A 25,315-nucleotide genomic window follows, 5' to 3' on the forward strand; every position below is an offset into this window, starting at 1 on the left:
CCATGACCAGATTCCCCTTACTAAAAGAGGATATGAGGGAGGTTTTGTGCTTGGTATGAATGTCCCTAGACTAGGTTTCAAAGTAAAGGGAGTAACATGCTTCTCAGCCACTATGCGCCAGTGTTTCAGTCACTGGTGTTTTCTCATATCTGCTCCAGAGATCAAGAGTTCAAAGCTAACATTGATCTAAAGCATAAGATTTAAAACACAAAGTGTACAACTGCCACTGCTTGATTAACTGAGTTTTGAAGTTAGCTGTACATTTTGAGATACACCCAGTGGTAAGGAATGTTTGAGAACAGATGCACTTTCTGCCTTGATCACAGTTAAGGCAAAAGATAAACATTTGGTGTTCTGTGATCTTACGAATTACTGCTGTGTAAATTTCTTAACTTCCCACTGCCAGGACTGAGTACATATTTCTTTGCCTCAATGGTTAAATGCTAAACTTACACCATCTCATATCCTGTGATAAGTTGAAAACACACTACATATTTGGAAATGTACTCACCTCATGAAATGATTTTCTTGGTGATCATATGTTAATGCTACCAACCCAAAATCAGTCACATCAACGAAACCCAACTGGATGTCTGTGTACAACGATACTTCAGAAACAGTCCCACAAATTACAGTGGAAGTTGGCACTCATATATATATATATATATATATATATATATATATATACACACACCCACACACATATATATACATACACCCACACACACATACATATACACACAAGCATACAGTGCATCTTCTTGCAGATTGGGGGAGGGGGGGGGGGGGGAGGTTCGGCATGATGTGGGATTGATGAAATCAAGGACCAGTGTATACCAAAAAAAAAAAAAAAGAAAGAAAGGAGTAAACTACAAAGTTGTTCCCTCTTACATACTCCGAAACTCAGGATTTCAATAGCCATACGACAATGGATTCCTTTGAGCCATAGATACCATGACCAAGCCAGTAAGGGGACTGAAAAGCAGACAGGACAAAATATTATATAAAGTGATCCCACTAGTGGAAAAGCAATGGAATTGAGTAATGCAGAAATAGTCCACTCTATCTTTTTCACAAGGGAGCTCAAGCACCACTACTCAAATCATCCAAGGAAGTCCATCTTTCAGTGTGACATTCAAGTTCCTGAAAAGTTGATGCAGAAGTTTGGAGTCCGAATAGAAGCCTACCACCAAGGGTTATATCAAGCAAATGGTGGTATACAGTTTAATTAGTTTAACCAAGGATACACAAAGTCTGTTGAAACTCAGATTGGTGAACGAAGGAGCCATTTCATAAACGGTGCTGGAATCCATAACGAAAATTGGCTTGAGAGGCAAGGACTCAGTTTCTGTGACTGATAGGTGAGCTTTTTCAAATTTTTCTTTGTTCTGTTTTATTGGGTCTTGTCACTTTCCTAGATTTTTGATCCTGGTTGTGTGTGTGTGCTTTTGCTCTGTAATCTTTGTTCTGGGTTTTCTTCCTCATATACAGAATGTAAACTCCTCACCTCCATCGGTCTGTTTCCAGAATTTCTTTCATGTGATTAATTCAGAAGAGCAACCTTAAGCAACTCTGCTTGGAAGGAACACAAACTCTCCTCCTTTCTCAGCCTGTGTACTGAAGGAATACATTACATTTAACAGCATTAAGCCCAACCAACCTTTTTAATAAAAAAAAAAATGATTTTTACCATTAAATTGGTTCAAAGCTTTGGACCAACGAGCAGATGAAGCTGCCAGGACGACAAATGCATACAACATTGTCTACTCCTTTCCACCAAATCTGAACTGATCAACACAAAGAGAGATGAAGTTGGCACAAGAGACACAGAAAATGCATTCTGAGAATTCACACTTTGAGGCTTCTCAGGGCAGTTGTCGGGCCTGGTCTCTCGCTTGTCCAGTCTTGAGTACTTTCTTTTTTGTTTTGTTTTTAATACAAACTTTAATATTTGGGTTGATCCTAAAAGATGCAACGCTTTAACTAGGACATCAGCAGCAGAAAAAAGCAACGGGGCACAAGAATTTTTATACAAAAGAAATTTGTTTGCTTACAAAACATATGCAAAAAAACTAAAAAACAAAAACAAAAAGACATTTGCTATCTTTGTTCTACATAAAAATATTTTTACTCGTTCTTTTTTGTTTGTTTAAAAAAGAAAATTAAGCTTAGGCACATTTTGCTGCTGGCTGTTTGCAAACTAGCCAGCGCAATCCGATGCTCCCCTTTTGACTTTTACTGAGTGATATGTACGAACTGTTCCATATTTCATACTTAAGGCAATCGTTCTTTTTTTTGTTTGACAAAAAAGTGTTTATAGTCTTGTGGTGTGCCAAACAAAGTGAGACAACACCAGTTGTGTCAGTATTAGCAGAACTAAAAGTCTGTTCCATGCGATGATTGGAGGCCAGAAAACTTCTTCCTACCGATATCGCAAAACTCAGCCACACAAGTCCTGAAATGAAATGACAAACAAGAACCAAGTCAGGATTATAGGCAGGAATGAATGATTCAACTTGCAATACACACTGTAATCAGCACATTTCACAAATACATCATTTTAAAACTATTCTATCCATAAGCTGCCTATTTTCGTAATGTAAATGGAATAGCTAACAGATTCAGGAGGACAGAAACTAGTGGCTTACCATAATAATGGTTTTGCAGCTTGAACCTACTCTAGATTCATGTGCTGTGTATAATTCTGCCAGAGATGGGTAAGTTACTTACCTTTGGTAGCGCCTTATCTGGTAGAGACAATATCTAGTAGAGACAATATATAGTTGCAGATTCGGGAGACAGTTCTTTCCTGCACTGCCTGACCTTACTTTGCACACACATAACCAACAGAGTTGAGCATCCACACAGAACTCTTTGGTACGATTAAGGTAGAAGGCCAATACTCTTTTTGGGTCCAGGTGCTGGAGTCTCTCCTCTTTCTTAGAAGGATGCAGGGGTGTATAAAAGTAGTCAAGGTGATGGACTGGCCTAAGCGAAAGGGCGTAGCCGCTTTTGGCAGAAAGGAGGCCCTAGTTCGAAGAATGATTTTGTCAGGATAAATGGAAGGGTAGGGCCATTTAGATGACAATGCCTGCAGTTCATTCGCCCTGACGGCATATGGAACGGCAACAAGGAAGGCTGTTTTCAAAGTGAGAAGTCTGAGAGGACATTTGTGGAGAGGCTCGAGAGGAGCGCAAATCAAAAATGTCAAAACTAAATTCAGATCCCATTATAATGGCGATTGAGAAAACATACAAGTAAGGCCTTTAAGGAACCTATTTACACAGAAGGCTGATCAAGCAACCACAAAAAAGCAGGAATGGCAGTCCGATAATCTTTGAAAGTGCCAAAAGTAGAGCCCTGCTGGCCCAGAGAAAGGATAAACAACAAAACCTCAGAAAGAGGGGCAGAAAGGGAGGGGGCAACAGAGTTGTCTGTGCACCATGCCACAAATTTCTAATGACAGGTCTATACCATTCTGGTGGAGGGACGCCCGTCTACCGAGATTATAGGACAAACTTTGGGCGGAAGGTCAAAAGTTGTCAACTACCACCGCTCCATCTCCAAGCAAGAAGATGGAGACTGGACAACTTCAGGTGGAGAACCCTCCCTTGCTGCTGAGACAGAAGATCCTCCTGAGGGGGCCGTCTGATCGGAGGATCAATGGCCATGCTCAGTAGCTCGGGATACCAGACTCTTAGTGCCCAGTCCGGAGCCACAAGGATTACTTTGGACCAGTCATTCTTGATCTTCTTGAGAACTCTGGGCAGAAGTGGGATGAGTCGAAAGGAGTAGAGAAGGCCTGAGTTTGAGATGAAAAGCAATGTAGAGCGACTGCCAAATTGGAAACTCCAACGTGCAATACTGCTGACATTGCGTGTTCTCTGTGGAGGCAAACAAATCTAAATCAAGGCTCTCCCCAATGCTGAAAGAGCCCTTGCGCCATCTCCAGATGGAGACGCCATTTGTGATCAACTAAGCATTGTCGGCTGAGTTTGTCTGCCAGATGTTGAACCACCACAGAAATACCCTAGTTCCAGCCACGTCCAGAGGCACAGCCTCTTGACAAGAGGACCACAACCCGCCCTGCTTTTTGCAGTACCACATGGCAGTGAATCTGTTTGTGAACAGCTGCACTACCTTTCCTTTGAGAGAAAGAAGAAATGCTTTCAATGCTAGTCTGATCCCACAGAGCACCAACAGGTCCAGACTCCACAGGAGACCAGGTACCTCTGATCTCCACCTCTCTCAGGTGGCCACCTAAACCCAGGAGTGACATCTGACATTACTGTCTGATCCGACTGGGGAAGGGATAGGTATCTGCTTCTGGCCCAATCGCAGTTCGTTAGCCACGACTGCAGATCTCATGCAGTTCTTCTGAGATCTGGACCATGTCGGACAGATTCTCCTGAAACTGTGCCCACTGGAACTTCAGGTCCCACTTATAGAAAAGTCCTATCTTTCAGAATGGTTACCCCCACTTTTTGCCTGATGTCAGTGTGTTACTGTCTGCTAATCAGGACCCCAGTGACTGTGCTCTCGCTTCTAAATTTGGTTGATGGTCAACTTTTACAACCACAATTGGCATACTGGTGCACCCATGTAAGTCCCTTATATTTTGTACTCCGGTACCCAGGGTATTGGTACACTAGGGGTCTCCCATAGGCTGCAGCATATATTGTGCCACCTATGGGAGCCCATTCAAACTGTGCCTGCAGGACTGCCATTGCAGCCTGCGTGAAATGGTGCATGCACCCTTTCACCACTGAACCTAGTCACTGCAGTTAAGACACTATGTCACCCCTCTGGTAGGCCCTCCAGCCCAAGGGCAAGGTGCACGTCCCCAAGTGTGAGGGTACCCCTGCGTAAGCAGGGTGCCCCTACAGACCCCAGGCCAATTCCTGGCAAGTGCAGGGAAGCTATCTTATGGTATGTAGTGGACACTGGTATACATGAGTGGTCCAACTACATAATGTCTTCTACTAACCTAGACATGTTTGGTATGAAACACGTTGGAATCATGCAACTACGCAGATTCCAGTGGTAGCTGCATGATACTATGTACTCCCGGGGTTCCTTAGAGGAATCCCCCAGTTCTGCCTGTGCAGCCTTATGGGGTCTAGCTGCAGGGCCATGCTGCTGACCTCAGACACTGTTCTGCCCTCCTCCTTGTGAGCCTGGGTCAGGCCGGAGAGGCAGAACAAAGGATTTCCTGCAAGGGAGAGGTGTGATCACCTCCCCTGTGTATTAGGTGTCAAAGGGTTGGGGTGGCCTTAGAGAGCCACCAGAATGCTTTGAAGGTCACATTTGGTGCCCGTCTTGCATAATCCGATTTGCACCAGTTCAGGAACCCCCAGAACTCGCTCTGGTGCAAAACTACTTAAAAAAAAAACAAAAAAAAAAAAAACAGGAGAGTGACCACCCCACTGTCCCGCTCCTCCCCTAGGGAGATGCACAGAGCTCTGCTGTAGGAAAGTACCCTCTTTCTTGGCATGGTTACCCCCATTTTCTGCCTGTCGTCCGTGTGTTTGACTGTCTACTGGGAGCCTGCTAACCAGGCCCCCAGTGATTTTGCTCTCTCCTGTAAAATGTACCTTTTTCTTCCTACAATTGGCATACTAGTCTCCCCCATGCAAGTCCCCAGTATATGGTACCTAGGTACCCAGGGCACTGAGGTTGCAGGGGATCCCTATTGTAAGGAAATGCCTCCTTGGCATGGTTGCCCCCCGACTTTTTGCCTTTGCTGATGCTATGTTTACAATTGAAAGTGTGCTGAGGCCTGCTAACCAGGCCCCAGCACCAGTGTTCTTTCCCTAACCTGTACTTTTGTATCCACAATTGGCAGACCCTGGCATCCAGATAAGTCCCTTGTAACTGGTACTCCTAGTACCAAGGGCCCTGATGCCAAGGAAGGTCTCTAAGGGCTGCAGCATGTCTTATGCCACCCTGGAGACCTCTCACTCAGCACAGACACACTGCTTGCCAGCTTGTGTGTGCTAGTGAGAACAAAACGAGTAAGTCGACATGGCACTCCCCTCAGGGTGCCATGCCAGCCTCTCACTGCCTATGCAAGTATAGGTCAGTCACCCCTCTAGCAGGCCTTACAGCCCTAAGGCAGGGTGCACTATACCATAGGTGAGGGTACCAATGCATGAGCATGGTACCCCTACAGTGTCTAAACAAAACCTTAGACATTGTAAGTGCAGGGTAGCCATAAGAGTATATGGTCTGGGAGTTTGTCAAACACGAACTCCACAGCACCATAATGGCTACACTGAAAACTGGGAAGTTTGGTATCAAACTTCTCAGCACAATAAATGCACACTGATGCCAGTGTACATTTTATTGTAAAATACACCACAGAGGGCACCTTAGAGGTGCCCCCTGAAACTTAACCAACTATCTGTGTAGGCTGACTGGTTCCAGCAGCCTGCCACACTAGAGACATGTTGCTGGCCCCATGGGGAGAGTGCCTTTGTCACTCTGAGGCCAGTAACAAAGCCTGCACTGGGTGGAGATGCTAACACCTCCCCCAGGCAGGAGCTGTAACACCTGGCGGTGAGCCTCAAAGGCTCACCCCTTTGTCACAGCCCAGCAGGGCACTCCAGCTTAGTGGAGTTGCCCGCCCCCTCCGGCCACGGCCCCCACTTTTGGCGGCAAGGCTGGAGGGAACAAAGAAAGCAACAAGGAGGAGTCACTGGCCAGTCAGGACAGCCCCTAAGGTGTCCTGAGCTGAAGTGACTCTAACTTTTAGAAATCCTCCATCTTGCAGATGGAGGATTCCCCCAATAGGGTTAGGATTGTGACCCCCTCCCCTTGGGAGGAGGCACAAAGAGGGTGTACCCACCCTCAGGGCTAGTAGCCATTGGCTACTAACCCCCCAGACCTAAACACGCCCTTAAATTTAGTATTTAAGGGCTACCCTGAACCCTAGAAAATTAGATTCCTGCAAACTACAAGAAGAAGGACTGCCTAGCTGAAAACCCCTGCAGAGGAAGACCAGAAGACGACAACTGCCTTGGCTCCAGAAACTCACCGGCCTGTCTCCTGCCTTCCAAAGAACTCTGCTCCAGCGACGCCTTCCAAGGGACCAGCGACCTCTGAATCCTCTGAGGACTGCCCTGCTTCGAAAAAGACAAGAAACTCCCGAGGACAGCAGACCTGCTCCAAAAAGACTGCAACTTTGTTTCAAGGAGCAGCTTTAAAGACCCCTGCAACTCCCCGCAAGAAGCGTGAGACTTGCGACACTGCACCCGGCGACCCCGACTCGGCTGGTGGAGAACCAACACCTCAGGGAGGACCCCCGGACTACTCTCCGACTGTGAGTACCAAAACCTGTCCCCCCTGAGCCCCCACAGCACCGCCTGCAGAGGGAATCCCGAGGCTTCCCCTGACCGCGACTCTCTGAAACCTAAGTCCCGACGCCTGGAAAAGACCCTGCACCCGCAGCCCCCAGGACCTGAAGGACCGGACTTTCACTGGAGAAGTGACCCCCAGGAGTCCCTCTCCCTTGCCCAAGTGGAGGTTTCCCCGAGGAAGCCCCCCCTTGCCTGCCTGCAGCGCTGAAGAGATCCGTTGATCTCTCATAGACTAACATTGCAAACCCGACGCTTGTTTCTACACTGCACCCGGCCGCCCCCGCGCTGCTGAGGGTGAAATTTCTGTGTGGGCTTGTGTCCCCTCCGGTGCCCTACAAAACCCCCCTGGTCTGCCCTCCGAAGACGCGGGTACTTACCTGCAAGCAGACCGGAACCGGGGCACCCCCTTCTCTCCATTCTAGCCTATGCGTTTTGGGCACCACTTTGAACTCTGCACCTGACCGGCCCTGAGCTGCTGGTGTGGTGACTTTGGGGTTGCTCTGAACCCCCAACGGTGGGCTACCTTGGACCAAGAACTGAACCCTGTAAGTGTCTTACTTACCTGGTAAAACTAACAAAAACTTACCTCCCCCAGGAACTGTGAAAATTGCACTGTGTCCACTTTTAAAGTAGCTATTTGTGAATAACTTGAAAAGTATACATGCAATTGAAATGATTCAAAGTTCCTAATGTACTTACCTGCAATACCTTTCAAACAAGATATTACATGTTAAATTTGAACCTGTGGTTCTTAAAATAAACTAAGAAAAGATATTTTTCTATAACAAAACCTATTGGCTGGATTTGTCTCTGAGTGTGTGTACCTCATTTATTGTCTATGTGTATGTACAACAAATGCTTAACACTACTCCTTGGATAAGCCTACTGCTCGACCACACTACCACAAAATAGAGCATTAGTATTATCTATTTTTACCACTATTTTACCTCTAAGGGGAACCCTTGGACTCTGTGCATGCTATTCCTTACTTTGAAATAGCACATACAGAGCCAACTTCCTACACCTATGAGGCTGCAGCAGTTATTATGCTACCCATAGGGAGCCCGTGCAAAGGGAGCTGCAGGCCTGCCACTGCAGCCTGCGTGAAACAGGTGCATGCACCCGTTTTCACTACAGGTCACTGCACCAGGTCACCTTAAGTCACCCCTATAGTAGGCCCTCTCAGCCCAGAGGACAGGGTGTAGGTACCTGTGTGAGGGCACCCCTGCACTACCAGGGGTGCCCCCACAAATTCCAGATCTATTTTCCTGGATTTTGTGAGTGCAGGGACGCCATTTTATATGTGTACTGGACATAGGTCACTACCTATGTCCAGCTACATAATGTTAACGCCAAACCTGGGCATGTTTGGTATCAAACATGTTGGAATCACAACCCAGTACTGTTGCATGTATTGTCAAGTATGATGCCATGCACTCTGGGGGCTCCTTAGAGGCATTGCTCCCGCCAGTGGTATAGGGTTTTCTATATATTTCTATATTTAGTGTATTACTTACCCTCTATTGGAGGGTTGCCCTTCTAGTATTTGTGGTATTGTCTTTATTTTTGTACAACTGAGTGTTTACTTTCATGTGTGTAAGTGCTGTTTCACTACAGTGATATTGCATGAGCTTTGAATGTCTCCTAGATAAGCCTCGGCTGCTCCTCCACAGCTACCTCTAGAGAGCCTGGCTTCTAGACACTGCCTACACTTCACTTCACTAACAGGGGATACCTAGTATAAGGTGTAAGTACCTCGGGTATACACCACACACCAGGCCAGCTTCCTACAGGCTGTAGGTGTGATATTAGGATGTTTATGGTGAACCCGAATTTGTGAAGGTTTACTGTTTGAGAGTGCGACTGACGTAGACTTAAAGTGTTGGCTTTGATCAACCAATCGTCCAAGTAAGGTAATACATATATGTGTTGCCTTCTGAGATATACTGCGACTACTGCTAGACACTTGGTGAATAATACCCTGGGAGCAGTTCTGACTCCGAAAGGTCTAACTTTGAAAATATAATGTCCTGCCACTACAAATCTAATGTATTTCCAGTGTGCAGGATGAATCGTAATGTAAAAGTAGGTGTCCTTTATATCTAGATTGGTCATATGAAAATGTTCTGAGAGAATATATTAATTTAGTGGTCTGAGATCCAAAATAGGCCTCAGAGTGTTGTCCTTTTTGGGAATGAGAAAGTAGAGAGAGTACACTCCTGTTCATTGATATTGTTGGGGAACAGTTTCTATTGCTTCTTTTAACATTAGAGATTGTACCTCTTCTTTTAAAAGCACGAGATGTTCTGTTGACCTTTTGTGTCTGCAAGGTGGAATATCCAGGGTGATGACATAAGTTCTAGGCAATAACCACGTTAGCTAATGGATAGGACCCATTGGTCTGATGTTATCTTTGTCCATTGTTGGTGGCAAATTGAATATGCCTCCCTACTGGAGTGGAATGAAGAGGAGGAATGTGGAGGTAGTCAATGTTTGGCTGTGGAGGGTGAAACACAAGTGTTTGTGTTTTTTTTCTCTGCCCTTAGAACTGTTTCCTCTATTTGTTCCTCTGAAAAACCCTTTAGAGTAGGAGGAAGAGGCCTGATGCTGCTGTGAGTTGGTGTGATCAGAGCAAGTGGTCTCTCTATAGCCACCCCTATACACTGAACGGTGGGAAAAAAAAACAAAAACAAAATTTGGCTGATTTTGTAAAGCACCCATGGCTTTAGCCTGTCTTTTTTTTTACGTTTTTCAAGGGTGGCGTCAACCTGGGACCCAAATAGGTGCTCTCCATCAAAAGGTATATTGAGGACAGCTTGTTGGACTTCTGGTTTGAAATACTGGTACTGACCCCTCATGCAGCATCAAGTGCACATCTAATCGAGTTATTTGCAATTGCCTGACCTTCAGAGGCAATTTGCTGTGCACGTTTACAGTGTTCTTCTGTGAAGTGTTGAAGAATGTCTTCCATTTCGTCTCACTGTGCCCTATCATATCTTGGAAGCAGTGTCTAGGAATTAGCAATGAGCCAATGATTGGCTACTTGTGCACAAACCCTTTTCCATGCATCATTTTTCTTTTTACTTTCCTTCTCTGGAGGAGGGGAATCTCCAGTAGCCTGGCTATTTACTCTTTTCTTGGCTGTGGTTCTGACCATAGAATCTGGAGGGACTTGTGACTGGATATATATCGGGTCAGATGGAGCAGCTTTATATTTTTTATCTACCCAGGGTGTAATTATACGCGAACGCACAGGTTTGGTAAAAATGTCTTGCACATGACGAAGTATTCCTGGTAACATAGGGAGAAATTGTGTAGGAAGTTGGCTCTGTATATACTATTTCAAAGTAAAAAATAGTGCGCACAGAGTCCAAGGGTTCCCCTTAGAGGTAGGATAGTGGCAAAATTAGATAATTCTAATGCTCTATTTTGTGGTAGTGTGGTTGAGCAGTAGGCTTATCAGAGGGTAGTGTTAAGCATTTGTTGTACACACACAGGCAATAAATGAGGAAAACACACTCAACAACTTACTCCAGGCCAATAGGTTTCTATATAGAGAAATACATTTTCTTAGTTTATTTCAAGAACCATAGGTTCAAGATTTGAAGTGAATACATAAAATGCAAGGTACTCCACACAGGTAAGTTAGTAACTTTGAATAAAAGCAATATCATATACAGTCTTTGTTAAAATGGCAATAAGCTATTTTAAAAGTGGACAGTGCAAATTTCAACAGCTCCTGGGGGAGATAAGTAAAGGTTAGTTTGTGAGGTAAGTAAGACACTTACAAGTCTCAGTTCCTGGGCATAGGCAGCCCACCGTTGCGGGTTCAAGGCAACCCCAAAGTTACCACACCAGCAGCTCAGGGCCGGTCAGGTGCAGAGGTGCCCAAAACACAGGCGCCTATGGAGAACAGGGGTGCTCCGGTTCCAGTCTGCCAGCAGATAAGTACCTGTGTCCTCGGGGGGTTGACCAGGGGGGTTTTGTAGAGCACAGGGGGGGGGGGGGGGGGGAGGAGGAGAGACAAGTATGCAAACAAAACACACCCTCAGCAGCACAGGGGCGGCCAGGTGCAGTGTACAAAGCAGGTGTCTGCTTTTAGATAGGATTAAATGGAGGGACCGGGGGGGGTCACTCTAGAGGTGCAGGCAGGCACGGGGGAGGGCTTCTCAGGCACGCCACAACCTGGGCTAGGCAGAGGGTCGCCTGGGGGTCACTCCTGCACCGAGGTTCGGTTCCTTCAGGTCCTGGGGGCTGTGGGTGCAGTGCTTGGTCCACACGTCGGGTCCCTTGTTACAGGCAGTCGCGGTCAGGGGGAGCCTCTGGATTCTCTCTGCAGGCATCACTGCGGGGATCCAGGGGGGTTGTCTCGGGCTACTCACGGGGTCACAGTCGCTGGGGAGTCCTCCCTGTGATGTTGGTTCTCTGCATCTCGAGCCGGGGGCGTCGGGTGCAGAGTGTGAAGTCTCACGCTTCCGGCAGGAAGAGTAAAGTCTTTAAAGTTGAAGAAAAGTTGCAAGTTTGTTGCAGGTTGTTGAGCAGAGCCGCTGCTCACGGGAGTTTCTTGGTCCTGGGATTCAGGGCAGTCCTCTGAGGCTTCAGAGGTTGCTGGTCCCTGTTGGATGCGTCGCTAGTTGCAGGTTTTCGACTCAGGAGACAGGCCGGTAGGGCTGGGGCCAAAGCAGTTGTCTTCCGTCGTCTCTGCAGGACTTGTAGTTCAGCAGTTCTCGTTTCAGGTTGCAGGAATCTGATTTCCTGGGTGCCCCTAAATACTACATTTCGGGGTGTGTTTAGGTCTGGGAGGGCAGTAGCCATTGGCTACTGTCCTGGAGGGTAGCTACACCCTCTTTGTGCCTCCTCTATGAGGGGAGGGGGGCACATACCTAATCCTATTGGGGGAATCCTCCAAACCCAAGATGTAGGTTTTCCAAAGGCAGGGGTCACCTCAGCTCAGGGCACCTTAGGGACTGTCCTGACTGGTGGGTGACTCCTCCTTGTTTTTCTCATTATCTCCTCTGGACTTGCCGCCAAAAGTGGGGGCTGTGTCCAGAGGCGGGCATCTCCACTAAATGGAGTGCCCTGGGGCATTGCAACACGAAGCCAGAGCCTTTGAAGCTCACTGCTAGGTGTTACAGTTCCTGCAGGGGGGGAGGTGTGAAGCACCTCCACCCAGAGCAGGCTTTGTTTCTGGCCTCAGAAGGCACAAAGGCCCTCACCCCATGGGGTCAGAAACTTGTCTCTCAGCAGCAGGCTGGCACAGACCAGTCAGTCCTGCACTGAAGGATTGGGTAAAATACAGGGGGCATCTTCTAAGATGCCCTCTGTGTGCATTTTGTAATAAATCCAACACTGGCATCAGTGTGGGTTTATTATTCTGAGAAGTTTGACACCAAACTTCCCAGTATCCAGTGTAGCCATTATGGAGCTGTGGAGTCCGTTTTGACAAACTCCCCGACCATATATTTAATATGGCCACACTTCACTTACAATGTCTAAGAATGGACTTAGATACTGTAGGAGCATGTTGCTCATGCAGCTATGCCCTCACCTGTGGTATAGTGTACCCTGCTTTAGGGCTGTGAGGCCTGCTAGAGGGGTGACTTACCTATGCCACAGGCAGTATTTTGTGGGCATGGCATTTTGAGGGGGATGCCATGTCTACTTTGCCTTTTTCTCCCCACCAACACACACAATCTGCAATGGCAGTGTGCATTGGTTAGGTCGGGGGTCCCTTAGGGTGGCACAACACATGCTGCAGCCCTTAGGGACCTTCCCTGGTCACAGGACCCTTGGTACCACTAGTACCTTTTACAAAGGACTTATCTGTGTGCCAGGGGTGTGCCAATTGTGGAAACAATGGTACATTTTTAGTGAAAGAACACTGGTGCTAGGGCCTAGTTAGCAGGGTCCCAGCACACTTCTCAGTCAAGTCAGCATCAATATCAGGCAAAAAGTGGGGGGTAACTGCAACAGGGAGCCATTTTCCTACTAATTGTATGTGTGTTGTGGTGAGGTATCAAATAGAAAACCTTCTTCTATTGGTTCCTTGTGTATTTGCACATTGTGATAGGAAGCAGCCCTAGCTATTACCCAGCGGTGTCTTGTGGAAGGGAGGGGCAGGCAGGACTTAGATATGGGTCTGTATATATAATAGGATTCTTATCATAAGTATCATAGGGGACAGGGTCTTGTGGAACCTTCCCCATTGTCTTCCATACCATATACAGGTGAACCCTGTGGTGTGTAATGTTCCCCAATCTGAGAATTAGGTGAATGAGGTGGAGGAGAAAGAGGAGGTGGAGGAGAAAGGAGGTGGAAATGCGGGAGATGTAGGCAGAGCTGAGAGAGGAACCGCTGCTGCAGACTTGGAAGCTTTCTCTTTATGTTGCTTTTTACCTCTTGAAAAGAAAGCTTCTTAACAGGGATGGTTGTAGAAACCACAATTCTGCCTGGGCACTTTTCAATATGAATTTTTTGCTGCTTAGCGTTCATAGTTTCCAAAATAGGATTAATTGGAAACAATGATGAATGGTCAGACTTAGTTGTTTTCGGGACCAAAATTGTATGTTGTTTCGATTCTGAAGGAACAGATGGGGTAATCCGGCTCGGTGCTGAAACTTTTGGTGCCGAAGTTGTAGGCATCAAAGTAGTCAGTCCAAAACTATTCAGTTACGAAGTTTTGGATGCTTTTGTTCAGACTGAAGTAATAGAGGTTGAATGTGAAGACCCAGCTACAGTCTTTCCAGAGTTTGGAGCCGAGCCAGAGGACGGGATAGCTGAAGCAAGTTTCCGAGACCTATCATGGTCTGAGGGCAGTGATGGTCCGGGGACCTCTTTGGTGCTTTTACTGTCTTTACGGGCAGAGGAAGGCCAGTTTTTTTTTTTTTTTTTTACACTCACGACTTGCGCCAAAGTGATGTCCTAGCTCTTGATGTGTTTTCTTGGATTGAAACGATCGACACGTGATGCAAGTGGCTTTGTTGTGATCAGGGGAAAGACAGAGGTTGCACACTTAATGGTGATGTGTGTCAAAATTTGGCGTGGCCCAAGGACAATCTAAACTGCGTCCATTCCATTAGGGACTCATTTATTCTGCCTATGTGGAGATAGATCAAATCTCAATCTCGTACCTTCAGGGAGAGCCTAACTCGATCCAAGATTTAGACGTAGAAAACACAACCGAATACAATACTGTTGATGGAAAGTAAAGACAAAAAGATAATTTCGAACTGGCTTGAGTGAAAATGGAGCGAGCAGAAACCTGTCCAAACCCAAAAGCGGAGAAAAAACATTCTAACGAAGGACTCGTTCCCCCTTGCGCAGTATCACCGAGAAGGATGAGCCACCTGATCCTATTACTCAAAAACACTTATCGAAGAAAACAAGCTGCAGCCCTCCGAGCCCAACACTATATGGCAGGATAATGCACAGCATGTGTATCCACAGTCACACATGCCATCAAACACAATGTTGAAGTGAGAGCCCTCCCAACTGGATACAGTTTGGTTCAGGTCTTAAGCAGAAGTGCTTGCAGAGAGTTCTTTGTAGAGTCTTGCTCAACAAATCTAAGGTCCCACCCTCCGGGGAGCCCTTAAGTAGCCCAGAAAGCAGGTTGGAAGCTGTCTGCGGTGACCCACATATCAGAGGGGGTCAGGGACATCACCTAGCTGGTCTAACCAGTCAGATCTTCCCAGGGGCCTCCGCCCATCTTATTTCCAAGCAGCCACCTGGCAGAACTCTGCGCACCTCCCTAGAGAGGAGCTGGACAGGGGGTGGTCACTCCCCTGTCCTTTGTGTAGTTTCACGCCAGAACAGGGACCAAGGGTCCCTGCACTGGTGCAAACCGGTTTATGCATATTATGAGCCAGTAGTTTCCGGTGCGGGGCATTTCATTTTCTTCCTTTAAGCATTTACTGTGAGCAAAAGTCACATATGGGAGAGGGAGAGGAAGAGAAACACTAAAAAGCACCACAAGACTAGAAAGCAGAAACCTGCAAGAGTGAGCTGAAGGGGCAGGGAGTAGCTGTAATGGATTAAAGTGGTCCGAGATGGCTTTAGGATTACGCTGCCTCAGTATTCCGTGCTCACACATTTAATTGCAGCAGTCGCATGGTGAGCTTTGAGCACCTGCAAGTTTTTATTTACAAATTAAGCACTGGCAAGGAGTGCAACAAATGTGTCCTTCAAAGCAGTCTGATGGTGCTCAGAGGCCACCCCACCCCAGAGACACCCATTTCAAAGGGAGAGGTGGTTACACCTCTCTCCTACAGGAAATACTTAGTTCTGCCTTCCCCAGCTCGAGTTAGGCTCATCAGCAGGCGGGCAGAACAGTGTCAAGGGTCAGCAGCAGTGCATGCTGGCGTGCAGACCCTGCTTGGCTGTACAAGCAGATATGGGGGATCCTCTAAGGATCTCCCACAGTACAATGTATCATGCAACTAACACCAGAATCGGTGTAGTTGCATGATTCTAACATGTTTGATACCAAACATGTCTAGGTTCACAGAAGTCATTATGTAGTTGGACATCTCATGTTGACCGGTGTCCACTACATACCTTAAGATGGTGTTGCTGCCCTTACAAAGCCCAAAGAATGGTGTCTGGGGTTTGTAGGGGAAAGCCCTGCTCGAGCAGGGATACCCTCGCACTCAGAATCATGACCCTACCCTTGGGCTGAAAGGCCAACCATAGGGGTGACTTACAGTGTCCAAGTGCAGTGACCGAAATATAATGCACGCCTTATATCTAAAGTGAAAGGTGCATGCACCATTTCATGCAGGCTGCAATGGCAGGCCTGCAGACAGTTTGCAGGGGCTCCCATGGGTGGCATAATACATGCTGCAGCCTATGTGAGACCCTTGGGGTACCAATGCCCTGAGTACCATTCACCAGGGACTTACAAGATGGACCCCAGTATGCCAATGGTGGGTGAGGGAATCACTTCCCAAGCCAATTGTAGGGGAGAGAGTACAGACACTGGGGTCCTGGTTAGCAGGTTCCCAGTGTACTACAGTCTAAACACAATAACACCAGGCAAAAAGTGGGGATAAGCATGTCAGAAAGACCCTACTTTCCTACACAGACTGATATCAGTGAAGTGTTCATAAGGTGAGGAATATGCAGGTGGATAGATCCATCTGAAATATCTTTAAAAACAAAATTTATAGGAATTGGCCAATATAGTATGTAATACATTTAGGCATCTGTAAAAGAAACGCGTACATTTATATATATTCTGTAACATGTGCTGAGGTATCCTGCACATTGGGGGTTAGGTGCTCATGATTACAAGATGATTATTTTCTACAAGCAGAATCACTATCTGGATAAGAAATTGTGAATGAAAGCAGGACGTGTTCCTGCAGGACTCTCTACAGAAGTGCAGCCAACAGGAGTATGAACAGTACGACCTGTGTGCAATCTAACCTTATGGCAGCCTCATTAAGCCATTCTGAGGGAGGTTTATGGCACACAAAAAACACAAGGATCATCCTATTGTGGGCTGTAGGAAGTTGGCTCATTGTTTTGGGGGGAGTGGTGACACTCTGAGGTATTACATTTTCCACTGGCTCTAAAGTGTTGGCCTCTGTAAGAGCCTCTAAATGATCCTCTTGGATAATACTGTAGGGTTTGTTTAGGCTGTGAGGTGGAAGCCTGTGTAGTTTGGGGTTTGAAACCTCCCCTAAACTGCTGTTTGCGAAAGGAACCTGTAGGAGGTTGGCTCTGTATATACTATTTCAAAGTGAGTGATAGTGTGCAAAGAGTCCACAAACAGGCACACAAAATCACAAAATACACCCTCAGCGGCACAGGGGCGGCCAGGTGCAGTGTTTCTTTCAGGTGTCAGGTTCTTTGTTACCGGGCAGTCGCGGTCAGGGAGAGCCTCTGGATTCTCTCTGCAGGCATCGCTGTGGGGGTGCAGGGAGGTTGTCTCAGGGTGTCCACGTCGTTGGAGTAGCCTGGGAGTCCTCTCTGCAGTGTTGGTTCTTCTGGACACGAGCCAGGGGCTTCAGGTGCAGAGTGTTGGGAACTCACACTTTCGGAGCGCGGCTGGAGTCCCTTTAAAGTTGGTTTCTTCTTGGTTGTATGGACAGAGCCGCTGTCCTCTGGAGTTTCTTAGTCCTTTGGGTCGCAGGGCAGTCCTTTGAGTCGGCAGAGGTCGCTGGTCCCATTGGATGCGTCGCTGTTGCAGGTTCTTCGAGTCTGGAGACAGGCCGGTAGGGCTGGGGCCAAGTAAGTTGTTGTCTTTGTCGTCTCTGCAGGGCTTTCAGGTCAGCAGTCCTTGTTTTAGGTCATTCTGGGTTCAGGGTCGCCCCTAAATACTCAATTTAGGGGTGTGTTTAGGGCTGGAGGGCAGTAGACAATGGCTACTGTCCCTGAGGGTGGCTACATCCTCCTTGTGACTCATCCATGTGGGGAGGTGGGGCACATCCCTAATCCTATTGGGGGAAATCCTCAAAACTCAAGAGGGAGGATTTCCTAATGCAGGGGCCACCTCAGCTCAGGACACCTTAGGGGCTGTCCTGGCTGGAGGGTGACGACTCCTTGTTTTTCTCATTATCTCCTCTGGACTTGCCGCCAAAAGTGGGGGCTGTGTTCGGGGTCAGGCATCTTCACTGGCTGGAGTGCCCTAGGGCACTGTAACACCAATCTTGAGCCTTTGAGGCTCACCGTCAGGTGTTACAGTTCCTGCAGGAGGAGGTGTGAAGCACCTCCACCCAGTACAGGCTTTGTTCCTGGTCACAGAGTGCACAAAGGCACTTGCCACATGTGGCCAAAAACCCGTCTGGATGTGGCAGGCTGGCAGAAACTGGTCAGCCTAGCACTAGTAGCTGGGCTGGTATACAGGGGGCATCTCTAAGATGCCTTCTGTGTGCATTTCTCAATAAATCCCACACTGGCAGTGTGGATTTATTGTGCTGAGAAATTTAATACCAAACTTCCCAGTATTCAGTGTTGCCATTATGGAACTGTGGAGTTCATTTTGACAAACTCCTAGACCATATACTCTTTATGGCTACCCTGCACTTACAATGTTCAAGAATTGGCTTAGGCACTGTAGGGGCATAGTGCTCATGCAGCTATGCCCTCACCTGTGGTATAGTGCACCCTGCCTTAGGGCTGTAAGGCCTGCTAGAGCGGTGACTTACCTATGCCACAGACAGTTGGGGTTGTGGGCATGGCACCCTGAGGGGAGTGCCATGTCGACTTAGTCTTTTTCTCCCCACCAGCACACAAAAGCTGTGAGGCATTGTGCATGTGCTGCGTGAGGGGTCCACATGGTGGCATAATACATGCTACAGCCCTTTGAGACCTTCCCTGGCTACAGGGCCCTTGGTACCAGGGGTACCATTTACAAGGGACTTATCTGTGTGCCAGGGCTGTGCCAACTGTGGAGACAAAGGTACAGTTTAGGGAAAGAACAGTGGCGCTCGGGCCTGGTTAGCAGGGTCCCAGCACACTTTCAATCATAACTAGCATCACCAAAAGGCAAAACGTTAGGGGGTAACCATGCAAACAGTGGCATTTTCCTACCACCCTCCCCCTACCCCTCCAAATGAGAGGATCAGACTAACCTTTCCCAAGAGTCTTGATTTTCTAAGTGGAAGAACCTGGAAAGGCCATCTGCATTGGTATGGACAGTCCCAGGTCTGCGTTCCACTATAAAGTCCATTCCCTGTAGGGATATGGACTACCTCAACAGTTTAGGGTTCTCTCCTTTCATCTGCTTAAGCCATCTGAGAGGTCTGTGGTCAATCTGAACTATGAAGTGAGTACCAAAAAGGTATGGTCTCAACTTCTTCAGGGACAAAACCACAGCAAAGGCCTCCCTCTCAATGGCACTCCAACGTGCTCCCTGGGGAGTAACCTCCTGCTAATAAAAGCAACAGGCTGATCAAGGCCATCATCATTGGTTTGGGATAGGACTGCTCCTATCCTATGTTCAAAGGGGCATCGGTCTGCACAATGAATTGCTTAGAATAATCTGGAGCTTTCAAAACTGGTGCTGGGCACATAGCTCCTGTCTTGGTGACAGAGTTGAGCCCTCTGTAGTCCACACAAAACCTCATCTCTTTCCATCCTTAGTGTGAGGTTTGGGGTCCAAGGCCACCGGTTAGCCCAGGGATTGTCAGAGTGCTCCATCACTCCCAATTCCAGCATCTTGTGGACCTCCACTTTGATGCTTTATTTGACTTGGTCAGACTGTCTGAATATTTTATTCTTGACAGGTAAACTGTCTCCTGTGTCCACATCATGGGTACACAAGTGTGACTGACCAGGGGTCAAAGAAAAGAGCTCAGCAAACTGCTGGAGGACCTGCCTGCAGTCAGCTTGCTATTGGCCAGAGAGGGTGTCTGGTTAGCAGGGTCCCAGCACACTTCTCAGTCAAGTCAGCATCAGTATCAGGCAAAAAGTGGGGGGTAACTGCAACAGGAAGCCATTTCCTTTCAACCTTGTTGTGCTCCCCCAGAGGAAGAGGATGAGGCAGGGTGCTGGTGGGTGGCTCCTCGTGTCCTAACCCTCCCCCACCCTCTAAAAGATCTATATGGAAGGTTGGCAGGCTGTTGAGTTGTGGACGGAGGTCTTCCACGATAAGCGGATCCACGGCCAAACCCTCTAAACCTCCCAGCGGCCCCAAACAACTTTTCACTGTCAAAAGAGAGGCCAATAAAGTTGTCTGGACATCAGTTGAAAACCCAGAAGACCTTAGCCACGCATGTCTCCTGGTGGCCACTGAGTCTGCTGTATCCAGACCAGACTGGATGATCTGTTTGGCCACAGCTTGGGTGTCCAACAGGAGCTGATACAAAGGCACAAACAGAGCCGACTTGTATGAGCCGGAAAGACCAAGGAGAACGCCAATGGACCCGTGGGACCAGATGGTGCACCAGCAGGGGCCATAGCCTTATTAAAAATACTGAACATGGCATTCAGATAAGGCACTGGATCCGCACCCGGAGTCGGGAAGGCAGGAAACCTTTTTTCTTCATGCAGCACTTGGGAACCTGTCCCACCGACTCCTGAACCAACCCAGGCGAAAAGTGAGTTGGAGGACTCGCCGGGGACTCAACCACCTCGATGAGTGATGGCACTAGAGAAGCCTGAGGACTTTGAGGCTGGGAAGTAACAGTAGGACTTACCTCCCACTCCGTACATCGTCTAGAGGGAGATCAAGATCGAGATCGTTCTCTAGAAGAACGTTGTCGAGAATCGTGCCGGCACCGCTTCTTGTGTGACCTCGATGACTTATAGGATGACGAGTCCATTGTCTTGGACCTTCGGAGACTTTGGTGTCCTTTCTTCACCTTCACTAAGAGCTTAGCTTCTCTTTCTTTCCACGCCTTTGGATTTATCCTTTGGCAAGACACGCACTCTTCCACGTCGTGGTCTGAACTAAGACACCATAAACAGTCTTCATGAGGATCCGTGACTGACATACGACCCCCGCACTCACGACAAGGCTTAAACACTGACTTCTTAGGAGGAGACAGGTACAATAATGACTGCAATGTTTAAAAACCTTATCTTCAGGATCACTGAAAATTATTTCACCACCTGCCAGGGGACAGGGCGTGGGTGATTTTGGCTTTGTGGAAATCGCGCTCCAGAAGAACCGAGTAGATAGGTAATGAAGGACCCCCAAAATAAGGTATGCCTCACAGTTGGAGGCTAGGACTCGTATGGCACAAATGGATAAGTTACTTACCTGTAAATCCTAGTTCTCTTCCAGGGGTATCCTCATCAAAGTCATAAACACTGAATATTCCCGCCCTTGTGCGGGGACCCCGGAGCATATATAAAATATATACACATTATACATGTGTAACAAACAGTCATGCAGGCTATCATGTTAAAAACAGGCTAAAATGCTTTATTTCTATGAAGTTTTTTTTTTTTTTTTTTTTTTTTAAATACTACAATAGAGCATAAATAAGTACCCAAGCTCCTAAAACTAGGCTTGGGGAAGTAAGCAGTAGCAAACTCTAGTGAAAAAATAGAGAAAACTGCATTGAAAAACAATGAAGCATTCTTAGCCAATAGGCTGCATGTAGGTTAACACAGGAGAACCATAAAAACTTTGGCACTGTGCCTTTAAGACCCTGAGCACCTCCAGTATCCCACCATGCCTCAGGGGTGAAGGAAAGGTGACAGTTGGTTCACAGTTAGGTCAGTTCTTTTTACGGTGACAATTTGTATAATTGAATCAAAATACTGTCTGTCCTGCACTTCCAGTAGACGTGTGTCCGGGGAGGAGGGTGGGTTGTTTATGACTTTGATGAGGATACCCCTGGAAGAGAACTAGGATTTACAGGTAAGTAACTTATCCTTCTCTTCCAGGGGATCCTCATCAATAGTCATAAACACTGAATAGATTAGCAAGCCCATCCCTAAACCCAGCGGACTGTCCGATAGAAGTGCAGGAATAGACATGACTTACGCAAATAAATTCCTTAGAGAGGCCTGCCCCACTTGGGCATCCGCTCTTGCATCTGAGTCTAAACAATAATGTCTTGTAAAAGTATGTACAGACTTCCATGTAGCAGCCTTACAAATCTCAGATATAGGAACATTGTTCAGGAGAGCAGCTGTAGCCGCTTTTCCCCTTGTGGAATGCGCTCTAGGCCGGGCTAGCAATTGTTTATTAGCTAGCTGGTAAGTATTAACAATACAAGAGACTATCCATCTTGATATTGTTCGCTTAGATGCTGCTTCTCCTATCCTTAAATGACCATAGTTCACAAACAAGCGGTTAGAATTTCTAATCGATTTTGTCTTGTCCAGATAAAATTTCAGCACTCTTTTCAAGTCTAATGAGTGCAATGCTTTCTCAGCCGGAGTTTCCGGATTGGGAAAGAACGTCGGTAAAGTTATGGTCTGATTAATATGGAACTCTGACACCACCTTCGGAAGGAAAGATGGGTGAGTTCGCAGAACTACTCTATTGTCATGAAAAACCGTGTACGGTTCTTTTGCAGACAAGGCCTGGATCTCACTGACCCTCCTCGCTGAAGTAATGGCCACCAGAAAAGCCGTTTTCCACGTAAGGTGTTGTAAGGAAGCCTTATGGATAGGCTCGAAAGGAGGGCCCATAAGTTTTGCTAGGACTATGTTCAATTCCCACGGAGGAGAAGGCCTCCGAATTGGCGGAAAAACTTTCTTCAAACCTTCTAAGAAATCCTTGACTACAGGTTTCGTAAAGAAGGATTCCTGAGAAGGTGACTTGCGATAGGCAGTAATAGCAGACAAATGTACCTTAATAGATGATACCTGCAGACCGGATTTCGCTAGGTGAAGCAAATAGGACAGTATGACGTCCTCCTGCGCCCGTATGGGATTATGGCCTTGCTGACAGCACCATATGTAGAATCTCTTCCACTTAAAAGCGTAGGAACGCCGCGTGGAAGGCCGTTTGGACTCTTTCAAAATGTTCATGCACTCCTGCGAGAGTCCTAGGTGCCCATACTGCAGGAATTCAGGAGCCATGCTGTTAAGCTCAGAGAGGGTAGGTTGGGATGCAGAATCCTGCCCTCCATTCTGCTCAGAAGATCCGGTCTGCACGGCAACCTCTTGTGCGGTTTTTCCGACAGGTTGAGGAGATCCGTGTACCAGAATTGCCGAGGCCATTGTGGCGCTATAAGAATCATTCTGGTCCTGGATCCGTAAAGTTTGCTGATCACTGCCGGAATGAGGGGAATCGGAGGAAAAGCGTAAAGAAATGTCCCTGACCAGTCGATCAACAGGGCATTCCCTCGAGATCCTGGACGGTAGAACCTGGATGCGAAGTCTGGGCATTTCCTGTTTACATCGTCTGCGAAGAGGTCCAGTTGAGGCCGACCCCATTGCGCGAAGATGTATTCTGCGACTTCGTCGTGCAGGACCCAATCGTGAACGTCCTCCAGGTGTCTGCTTAGAAAGTCTGCTTCTACGTTCTGCTGACCTGGCAGGTGAACTGCTGTGATTGACATTCCTCTGGCCAGGAGCCAATGCCATATCGCTTGGGACTCTCGTGAAAGGGGTAGGGATCTCGTTCCCCCTTGTTTGTTCAAGTAATACATCGTGGTTGTATTGTCCGTCTGTATCAATAGTTTTTTCCCCTGAATTAGCGGTGTGAAAGACTTGAGAGCCAGATGGACCGCTCTGAGTTCTAGCAGATTGATGTGGTACTGCTTCTCCTTGTCTGACCACAGACCCTGCGCTTGAAAAGGACCCAGATGAGCCCCCCATCCCTGAAGAGACGCATCCGTTACCAGAGTGTCGGATGGAAGTACCTGGTGAAACGGAGCGCCCACTGACAGGTGAGGTCTGTGCATCCACCATCTCAATGACTGCAGTGCTACCTCCGGTAGCTGCATTGTGTCTTCCCAGCGACCTGTTCTTTGGCTCCAATTGGCCTCCAATGCCTCTTGGAGGGGTCTCATGTGGAGTCTGGCATTTGGGACAATAAAGATGCACGATGCCATGGAGCCCAGTAGTGATGTCACTTGACGTGCCGTAGGTGCGCTGGCTCTCAACAGGTCCTGGCACTTCATGTTTATTGAGGACAGTCGTTCCTCCGAAGGATACACTTTTTGTAGTTTTGTGTTTATGATAGCTCCTAGGTAGTGAAGACTCTGCGTTGCAGTCAAGGTTGACTTCTGGTAATTGACCTGAAGACCTAGAGCTTCGCAAACTCCTAGTACAATGTCCCGATGGCTTCTCGCCTGCTCCGGAGAAGAAGCCTTTAGTAGCCAGTCGTCTAGGTATGGATATATGTATATCCTTTGTCTTCGTAGATGCGCTGCCACCACTGCCATACATTTCGAGAAAACTCTTGGAGCAGATTTCAGGCCAAAGGGTAGAACCCTGAACTGGTAATGCTGTAACGCTACTCGAAAGCGCAGGAATTTTCGATGCTTTGGAGCTATTGGGATGTGGAAATACGCATCCTGCAGGTCGATGGAGCACATCCAGTCTCCCTGATGCAGTTGAGGGAAAATTTGATGAAGCGCTAGCATTCTGAACTTCTGTTTTCTTATGTATTTGTTCAGCAGTCTTAGATCCAGGATTGGCCTGAAAACGCCCTCTTGACCCTTCTTTGTTACTAGAAAGTAACGGGAGTAGACCCCCTTTCCTCTGTGGGCAGGTGGAACCCTTTCTATGGCATTCTTTCTTAGGAGGGTGAGAGCCTCCTTGCGTAGCAAGGTGAGATGAGCCGGATTGTGTTTGGTTGGTGGCAAGTGTGGTGGAGGCTGCTTGAAAAGAAGAGAATAGCCATGTTCGACAATATTGAGCACCCATTTGTCTCTTGTGATAGAGTGCCACTCGTGAAGATGAGCAATAATACTTCCCCCCACCGGAGTGGTGTACAGTGTCGAGGGAAGCGAGACTTCATTGTTTAGTGGGTGCTTTTGGAGTGGACTGTTGAGGTCTGCTTGACCCTCGCTCCCTTGTGTTTCTTCGCTGAAACAGAGGGCGCCCCTGTCGTTGCTGAGACCTTTGCGACCAATGAGGGGTTTGAACCCTCTGTTGGAAAGGGCGTCTATCGTACGGTCTGTACCTCCGCCTGAAATCTTTCCTTCTTTCGAGGCCTACCGCCTTCATGGTATCCACCTCGGTCTTCATGCGGGCCATCTCTTCGTCTGCATGGGCACCGAATAGAGAATTCCCGGCAAATGGGAGATTCAGGATGCGTTGTTGTGCCTCCTGTTTCAAGCCAGTGAGCCTCAGCCAGGAAGATCTCCTCGCACAGATACCATGTGCGTACCCATGAGCCGCCAAATCCGCCCCATCCGCTGCCGCGCTGATAACTTGGTTAGATACCAGGCATCCTTCCTGTAGAATCTCTTGGAAATCTTGCCTGTCTTCTCTGGGCAGTTTTTCCGTAAATCTACTGAGGGAATCCCACAGAGAACGATCGTACCTGCCCAGGAGCGCAGACGCACTAGAGACCTTCATTGCTGAAGCCGCTGTCCCGC

The 25,315-nt window shown here is 47.6% G+C and overlaps 1 protein-coding gene across 8 annotated transcripts in view; it reads right to left on the reverse strand.

Annotated features, from left to right (window-relative positions):
- Positions 1-1,645: 1,645 nt before the first annotated feature.
- The window catches only part of TCF3 (transcription factor 3), an 861,587-nt gene continuing 837,917 nt past the window's right edge, over positions 1,646-25,315 (reverse strand). For 7 of the 8 annotated variants that reach the window (XM_069216217.1, XM_069216218.1, XM_069216223.1 and 4 more), the window contains one exon: positions 1,646-2,455. The gene's annotated coding sequence lies outside the window, so the exon portion shown is untranslated. The remainder of the gene's footprint in view (positions 2,456-25,315) is intronic. The other variant, XM_069216220.1, reaches the window with a different exon arrangement.

The sequence above is a fragment of the Pleurodeles waltl genome, chromosome 12 (genome assembly GCF_031143425.1).
Source record: "Pleurodeles waltl isolate 20211129_DDA chromosome 12, aPleWal1.hap1.20221129, whole genome shotgun sequence".
NCBI lineage: Eukaryota > Metazoa > Chordata > Amphibia > Caudata > Salamandridae > Pleurodeles > Pleurodeles waltl.